A 10,086-nucleotide genomic window follows, 5' to 3' on the forward strand; every position below is an offset into this window, starting at 1 on the left:
TCAACGATTTCGTTGATTCGAAACCGGGACAAGTTGGTCGAAGCCGTCGAAGCGTCATCCTCGGTTTGAAGCTGAGACACTTCGTCTACCACCTGAGTTTGGACCAGGTCGACCACGTCCCTCACAAGCCCGTCATCAATCTGGCCGGTCTTCTTGTTGGTATACGCCCTTCTCATTAGGACAAAATCATCAACCGGCTCGCCATCATTTTCTTCCGGCTTGAAAAAAAACATAAATTAAAGAAACATTAGAAATTAGAAGAAATGCACAATAAATTAAAATTCTGAAACTCAAATAATTGAAGAAAAAGCGGTTGAACTTACCATGCGATCTCCCAGAGTGGCAATAGATTGAGCACCTAAGTTATGCTTGTAGATGCCCTTCCCTTTACGGTCGCTCCTGCGGTTGGTGGAGTTGGTGGAAGAAGTTTCTTTCGTCTCTTCCTTATCCCAATGTGCACACAACTCCTTCCAGACCGTGTCGTTCATCGACTTGGGGACCTTTTAATAAAAAAAAAAGAAAATAGTTTAATAAATAAAAAAATAGTTTAATAAATTAAAAAATTGTTTAATAAATTAAATCGAACCTTATTGATTTCTCACTTCTTCTTCCACTCGTGGATCTGCTTCCCATAGTTGTCCATAACTTTATGGACGAAGTGGTGATAGATAAAGAGCGTCTCATCGGAATTCCAGTTGAACTCTTGCTGAAAAAAAAACACAATTAGTAGAAAATTTATATTAAAGATTAAAAATATAAGTAAAAAATTAAAATACTTACCGCAAACTGACGAAACCACATAACCTGCTTGTCGGTAGGGAAGTGAGTGAAAGTCGGATGTCCCCTGTCGAGGGCCGAGTACATCATACGGTTGATCCATGCGCTGATCCCGTTCCCGAATCGGTTGAACCTAATAAAAAGAACAAACGGTTAATAATGAATCCAAATTTAAAGAAAAAAAATGTTTAATTACCATGTTTGACCCCGTCCATGTGGATACGGAGTGAGATACGGAAGATGGTCACGACCGGGCTGTTGAACCAACTCCGCAACACTCATCACTCCCGGAGCACCCGGAGGAGCAGGAGCGAGAGGAGCAGGAGCGGGTGCAGCAGAGGGAGATGTATGGTTGGAGCTGTGGAGCGAAGGAGAATCCTGAAAATGGCTGGAATCCCGAGATTGGCTCCCCGTACCACCACGACCACGACGCTGTCGAGGCCGGGTCTGATCATCACGAGACCTGTAAATTAAAAAAATATATTTAATAAATACAGAAATATATAAATTAATTTAAAAAAAAAAAATCCCAAATAATAGTTTTTAATCACAAATTTTTTTTTATAGATATTAAAAATATTTAATAAATATATAAAAATAGTTCTAATAAACAAAAAATAGTTTTAATAAATTAAAAAATAGTTTAATAATTACAAAAAATAGTTTTAATAATATATATATATTTAAAAATATTTTTAAATCCCAAATAATAGTTTTTAATCACAAAAAAAGTTTTATAGATATTAAAAATGTTTTGTAAAATCCAAAAAATCGAATTTATATACAAAAAAGATTTTGTAAAATCCAAAAAATTGAATTTATATAGAAAAATCGTTTTGTAAAATACAAAAATCGATTTTTATACAAAAACCGATTTTATAAATACAAAAAAATAAAAAAAATTATAAAAAAATTCTAAATCAATTCAACAAAACAAATTATTCAACCAAATCACAATTCTAAACCTATTATACAACCAAATCACAATCCTAACCAATCACCCTAACAAAAATCTATCAAAACTACACAAAAACCTAACAAATAGAACCTAAGAGAGTGGGATAGGGTCCTTACATGATTTGTGTGAGAGAAGGGGGAGATCGCCGGAGATATCGTCGGATTTCAGGGGGAAATCGCCGGAGAGAAGAGAGGAGTCGCGCAGAGGAAGAAGAGAGAAATGGGGAAGAAGAAGGGGCTCGTGGTTATAAAACCTAGGGTCCGACGGATATTATCCGCCGGAATTCCGTCGGAATTCTAATTTCAATTTTCGCGAAATATTTGCCCGGTAAAATGAAAATATTCCGAGGAAATTCTGACAGATAGTAAAATATCCGTCGGAATTTCCTCGGAATATTCCGTGGAAATACCGAGGAACTAGTGTTTGGGGTTTCAAAACATCAATTTTTTTTGCCGTATTTCATTTCTTATACAATTGTAATGCATACCATTGAGGATTCTTTGTATAGATGAGCATAAACCATGAAATAACAAATTTCAAAACTAATTGAAAGTATTCCCTTTACCGTTCATTAAAAGGTATAAGTGTTTCTCTTTTGTTGTGGGATTTCGTTCATACAATCGGAAAAGTGTTAATTATACGGTAATGAACAAATTTTGACTTCATAATGAACGTAAGACACTTAATAAGGGTTATATAGGTGTTATTCAAACCGCAAAACGTTGTTTTCGGTTTAAAAACCCTATTTCCTCGGAATTTCCTCGGATTATTCCGAGGGAATTTCGAGGAAACCCTTTTCTTCCTCGGAATTCCGTCGGAATATTCCGAGGAAATTCCGAGGAACTAGTGTTTGGGGTTTCAAAACGTCAATTTTTTTTTAAACGGATCGATCGATGGATATATGTACAAAAACCCATTGATCGATAGAGTATATCAGGTGTTCCTCGGAATTTCCTCGGAATATTCCGAGGCTTTTCCGAGGAAACAGGGTTTGGGGTAACAATATGATCGATCGAGAACAAAATCTCGTACGTTTTTTTATAAACGGATCGATCGATGTATATATATCCAAAAACGCATCGATCGATCACTAAGATGGACCAAAGCGTAACAATGTGATCGATCGATTAGATTATCCCATCGATCGATCGAGAATCTCAAGCGTTCCTCGGAATGTCCTCGGAAAATCTTGTAAGTTTTTTTATAAACGGATCGATCGATGGATATATGTCCGAAAACGCATCGATCGATCACTAAGATGGACCAAAGCGTAACAATGTGATCGATCGATTAGATTATCCCATCGATCGATCGAGAATATCAAGCGTTCCTCGGAATGTCCTCGGAAAATCTTGTAAGTTTTTTTATAAACGGATCGATCGATGGATATATGTCCGAAAACGCATCGATCGATCACTAAGATGGACCAAAGCGTAACATTGTGATCGATCGATTAGATTATCCCATCGATCGATCGAGAATCTCAAGCGTTCCTCGGAATGTCCTCGGAAAATCTTGTAAGTTTTTTTATAAACGGATCGATCGATGGATATATGTCCGAAAACGCATCGATCGATCACTAAGATGGACCAAAGCGTAACAATGTGATCGATCGATTAGATTATCCCATCGATCGATCAAGAATATCAAGTGTTCCTCGGAATTCCGTCGGAATATTCCGAGGCTTTTCCGAGGAAAGAGGGTATATCAAGTGTTCCTCGGAATTTCGTCGGTATTTCTTTAAGAAAAAAAAAAAATCAATGGTAGTCTGTTTCCGAGTCATCATCACCAGATGAATCTGAATCTGGATCTTGGTGAAACTCTTCAATCACTGGTTCATCCTCTACGTGAACGACGGCTTCCTCTCCGAAGTCGGTTAAATCGACTACAAGGCCAACTCCAGCTAAATCTTCTGCTGTACTTAAGTTGCCGGATGTGCTTGGTTGTAGTGGGTCTTCCAGCTCAGAACTTCCCTGAACACGGCCTCTCGGGTTGAGTCTTGTAACAGTAACCCATGGATCATCTCTGTTCCTTACCCGGGGATACTTGATATAACAAACCTGTAACATTTAGAAAATTATTAGTAAAATTATAAATTAATAAACATGATGATGAATCATTCTGAATAATTAACATTTAATTACCTGATCGGCCTGAGAAGCAAGAATGAAAGGATCATAATATTGCAGCTTTCACCTCGAATTTACTGATGTAACACCAAATGCGCAATCCAACCATGCCCAAATACTTGATTTCCAAAATCTCATGTATGTGTCCGTAGTATACATCATCTCCTGATGCAGAACAAACGCCAGCATCATAAGTCGTACTCGAACGTCTCCTCTTCTAAGTTGTGAATGCATATCCTCGAGTACAAAATCTCGGATATGACTTCACAACAAAGTTTGGTCCAACGACCATCTCACGTATCCAATCGTCAAATGTTTCACCTCTGGCCAAACCAGCAGACACCTATTAATAGCACATATATATATGTTATATCAATAAATGTGAATTAGTATAAATATGTGATAAAATATATTTTGATTTGTTTAAAGCACTCACATAAGTAAACATCCATCCAGTAAATTCTCTCTGCTTCATTTCTTCTAGTTCGTCCTCTGTGGCATATCTATACTCGAACCATTTTTCTGCCATGAAAATCCTGTATATGATGACAATAATGTAATTGATTAAGATTTAAATTTCAACTTGTTAAAATAAAAATTTGTAAGCTAATTTATTTACCTCTCATATTGAAGAACGTCTTCGCAGTTGGTGAGCAAATATATTTGCAAATGACTGCGCTCATGCTCAGTAAGTCGACGGTCCTTTGGTTTTCCGCTAAGTCGTCCAACGTCTGTGAAAATGTCTGGAACCGTAACATGATATATTGCCCGTTCGCCTCTATCATCATGCCGAGCAGGTCTTCTGTTTTTGGTCTGAACTTCTGCTGGAAAGTAGTACTCGGCAAAGTTTGAAGTTTCTTGATTGATCATCTGTGCGACTATAGAACCTTCCACCCTACTTAAATTTTTCACCATCTTCTTCAAATGGAACATACACCGCTCATACAGATACAACCATCTATACTGCACAGGACCACCAAGTTCTAATTCTCTTGCCAGGTGAATAACAAGATGCTCCATAACATCAAGTCGGTATATGGGAAAAGGAGCCCTACCATTCTCATCAACATGAAGTTCTGAACGAGCACATATATCGACTAAATCCAGTCTTGACTTCAAATTATTCTTTGTTTTACCTTGAACATTAAGGATCGTGTTCATGAGATTGTCAAAAAAGTTCTTCTCAATATGCATGACATCTAAATTATGCCTTAGTAGATGATCCTCCCAGTATGGCAGATCCCAGAAAATACTTTTTTTGTGCCAGTTATGTAGTTCTCCAACAACATCTACCGGACAACGCTCATGTCCACCGACGTCTGGCGTCCTTTCTGCACCAAAATCTCTTATTTGTATCTTCAAATCTTTCCCACAAATTTCCGGAGGTGGACTGTCAAACACCCTCTTGTTCTTCGTAAACAAATTCCTACTCCTACGATATGGATGATCAGGTGGTAGGAATCTCCTATGACAGTCAAACCAACACGTTTTCCTTCCGTTTTTTAGTTGGAAAGCATCAGTGTTATCTCGACAATATGGACATGATAGTCTTCCATGTGTTGTCCATCCAGACAACATACCATATGCTAGAAAATCACTTATTGTCCACATTAGTACTGCCCGCATTTGAAAGTTTTCTTTACACGAAACATCGTATGTTTCAGCACCTTGAGCCCATAGTTGTTGCAACTAATATATTAGTGGCTGAAGAAACACATCAAGTGATCTCTTAGGATGCTCTGGTCCGGGAACGAGAATCGAGAGAAACAAAAACTCTCGTCGCAAGCACAAGTTTGGGGGTAGGTTGTATGGTGTAAGAATGACGGACCATAGAGAATATTGTCTTCCACTCTTGCCAAACGGACTGAAACCATCAGTACATAATCCAAGGTAGACATTTCTTCTCTCATACGCAAAGTCGGGATACTTTGATTGGAAATGCTTCCACGCTTTTGCAACTGAAGGATGTCTGATCTCACCATCTGTTGAGTGCTCCGCATGCCATCTCATTGGTTGCGTTGTGCGTTCAGAAAGATACAACCTCTGCAACCTTTCCGTCAAAGGTAAATCCACATCCTTTTATATGGCACTGGAACTCTTCCACTCGTATCTTTATAACGAGGCTTTCCACAAAATTTGCATGTAACCCGCTGTTCATCCGCCCTCCAATAAATCATGCAGTTGTCGATGCATACATCTATTACCTGATACGATAAACCAAGACCAGCTACGAGTTTCTAAACCTCGTAGTATGAACCAGGAGCGACATTATCCTCGGGTATAATACCTTTTACAAAATCAGCAATCGCATCCACACAGTCTTCAGCCAAATTATAATCTGTTTTAATGCCCATCAATCTTGTAGCAGATGATAAAGCTGAATGACCATCTCTGCAACCTTCGTACAATGGTTGCTTTCCAGCATCCAACATATCATAAAATCTCCTAGCTTGTGCATTGGGTAAATCTTCCCCTCTAAAATGATCATTTACCATCTGCTTAGTACCTACACCATAATCTACATCCGTTCTAATTGGTTCTTCTAATCTAACCGCTGGCTGAGGTTTGCTAGTACTACCATATTCATAATCAGTTTCCCCATGATGATACCAAATTTTGTAACTTCGTGTAAACCCACTCAAATATAGATGAGTCCAAACATCCCACTCTTTAATAACCTTTCTATTTTTACAATTAGAGCAAGGACATCTTAACATACCTGTTTTTGCTTCCGGTTGTCGGTGAACTAACCCCATGAATTCAGTTATACCTCGTTGGTATTCTTCCGTAAGCAATCTCGTGTTCGGATCTAAATGAGGTCGATCGATCCAAGAACGAAAATAATTTGAAGAAGACATATTTTTTATGAATCAAATTCGTGTGTAAATAGAGTAAGAGGGAGGATGAAGATATGAAGTGAATGAAGAGGAAGAGGACTGCTTGTATTTATAGTTTAAATCCTACCGACAGACCGAGGAAATTCCGACGGAATTCCGACGCCAACGGCTAGTTCGTCAGAATTTCCTCGGAATTTTGTAAAATCCCCCAACGGCTCTCCAACGGCTATAATATTTCCTCGGAATTCATCGGTTTTTTCCGAGGAACACATTTTTCCTCGGAATTTCCTCGGAATGTTCCAACGGATTGATATTTCCTCGGAATTCTGTCGGTATATTCCGAGGAAATTCCGAGGAAACCAAATTTTGTGTTTCCTCGGAATTTCCTCGGAAATTCCTCGGGATATTCCGAGGATTTCATTTTCCGTCGGAATGTCCGTCAGAATACCACTGTTTTCTTGTAGTGTAAAATCATAAATCTCTAACTAGTAGTAACTAGTAACTATTAACATGACATGCAAAAGAGTTTAAAAATATATTTTTATTTCCAAAATTTCTTTTACAAAATATTTTGATTTGTTTCCACTAGGATCTGTAATTATTCGAATAGTATTTGAATTTTACACAAAAGTCCTAAAGTTTTAAACAATGACTAATTTGACTTTAGATCAATTTTTTTTTTTATCGACGATGAAAAAGTAATTTAGTTATTTAATTACATATCTTTTAATTTGTAAACTTTTGAAATTGGTTTTGAATTTACCAGTTACTGGTGCAAGTCATGAAAAATGTTTTTATGCAATGAAATTAGTGGAAACCACCCTATCCAAACGAATGTGAGATCATTTTAAGTGTATCTCATTTTGATTTACCAAAAAATTGCTTCAAAATATCACAAACTTAGAAGTGATACCTTACTTCAAGCAATGATTAATTTATAATGTATTAATATCAATATTTTATTACATTTATTTTCATATTATATCTTATTTTAATTTTAAATAATATTTTTCAAAATTATTTAATATTTTAATTTTAATATTAGTAGTGCACCCACCAGAAAAATTTCCTGGCTTCGCCCCTGTGTATGGCTCGTTCAAGCTAACAAAATAAAGTAAATCTAGGAAACGTAATTACTCTATAAGACAAAGATGATGCAATCAAAAACTAGTTTCTATCCGAGAGTTAAATAGTTTTGTCAAGAAGTCTCAACAGTATAAAGGATACTTCTTATTCATCAAGTAACGCAGACTAACTGCTTATATAGAACATATGTTCTTTTGCCCTAATCCCGTTATATGAACCAGGCTATTTACAATAGATACATCGGCCCAATACTCCCTCTCAAGGTGGAGTATGGAGGTTACAAACACCCAACTTGCCGAGGAATTCTTCAAACTCTCGACGTCCCAGTCCCTTTGTCATAATGTCCGCGAGCTGCGACTTCGTCGAGACATGTTTAGTTGCAATTGTGCCTCGAATGATCTCATCTCGAATGAAGTGACAATCATTCCCAACATGCTTGGTGCGAGCGTGATACACAGGGTTCTTGGCCAAATGAATTGTAGACATACTATCTGAATGGAGAACAATAGGTGCATCACACGTTATCCCCATTTCTGGAAGCCATTGCACGGTACTATGCCTCGGCAGACGATCGCGAGACAACATCATGCTTATGTGTTTTCCAAGACACCGGAGAACCTCCTAGTTGGATGAACCATCCCGTGAGCGAACGATGAGTGGTCGGACAAGTGCCCCAGTCCGCATCACACCATGCTGTAATCTTCAGCTCAGTGTTTGCACGAAGAAGTATTCCCTGTCCTGGACTATTCTTTAGGTATCGTACAACACGAAGAGCAGCATTCCAATGTTCTTCTTCCGGATCATTCATAAACTGCGACAATAAATGTATCACATACGAAAGCTCTGGTCTCGTGACTCCAAGATATATGAGACGACCAATCAGTCTACGGTATCTGGACGGTGCAGAGAATGGAGTATCTTTGGCATGAGCAAGCTTGTGATTTTGTTCCAAAGGAAATGAGACAGGCTTGACCCCAAGAAGACCAGTTTCTGTAATAATACCCAGAGCATACTTCCGTTGACACAAGTAAATTCCTGCGGGACTGCGAGCAACTTCAATCCCCAAAAAATATCGCAAGACTCCCAAATCCTTCATATGAAATTTCGTACTCAAATACTGTTTGAACTCAGTGATAATCGCAGCAGAACTTCCAGTGATGATCAAATCATCGACGTACACAAGTACATGTAACCGAACTCCAGCTGCAGCATAAATGAAGAGAGAGTAATCAGAATGATTTTGTTCGAAACCATACTCTTTTAAAAGCAGCCGCAAGTTTTGAGAACCAACATCGAGGCGCTTGCTTTAAGCCATAAAGCGATTTTCGCAAACGACATACTTTTGTTTTGTCATTGGTACGAAAACCAGGAGGAAACTGCATATACACTTCCTCTTCGAAGTCTCCATGAAAGAAATGCATTATGAACATCCATTTGATGCACTTCCCAGTCTAAAGATACTGCTTGCTGAAGAAAAGTACGGACCGTAACCATCTTTGCGACAGGTGCGAACGTGTCAGTATAATCAATGCCTTCAGTTTGATGATTCCCAAGAACCACTAACTGAGCCTTGTATCTCTCAATCGTGCCGTCTAGCCTTGTATCTCTCAATCGTGCCGTCTGCTTGAATTTAATTTTAAACACCCATTTGCAACCAAGTGCTTTCTTTCCAGGAGGTAAGGCTTCGACTGTCCATGTACCTCGATCTTCAAGAGAATCAATTTCATGAGTTACTGCAAATCTCCATTTTTCATCTTTGATTGCCTCTGCGTAAGTCTGTGGTTCAACAGCAGAAGTTATCACAGCAAGGAACGCTTGATAATTCATTGAGAAGTGCTCGCTGGAAAGATAATTTTCAAGAGGATATGGAGTAGCCGAAAGTGTCGGTTCATGTAACAATGTTGCTACATAGTCAGCAAGTCGTGTAGGTGGCTTCTTCTGTCTAAAATCTCGGCCAAGAGGTTCAGGTTCCTGTTCAGAAGTAGCTTCTTCAGTAGTATGAACAGGAGGCGCAACTACCACCGGTTCAGGAGTAAGAACAAGCGAAGGTAGAGACACAGTTCCCACTTCGTCTCTATCGTCAATGATGACAGAAGAAGATCCAGCATCTGCAAGAATAGGTTGAGCTACATCAGCTGCAACAGCAAGAGGAGCATCGTTGCCAGTAGTAGGAATATGCGATGCACTCTCTCTCTAACTAGAGAGTCGAGATCATTCCGATCAGCTGCAGTAGGCTGATCAGGTTCATCATCAGTCGGAGAAGAGATCGATGTTGGTGGATACGCGAACTCTGTTTCGA

Source organism: Brassica napus, chromosome C1 (genome assembly GCF_020379485.1).
Source record: "Brassica napus cultivar Da-Ae chromosome C1, Da-Ae, whole genome shotgun sequence".
Lineage (NCBI taxonomy): Eukaryota > Viridiplantae > Streptophyta > Magnoliopsida > Brassicales > Brassicaceae > Brassica > Brassica napus.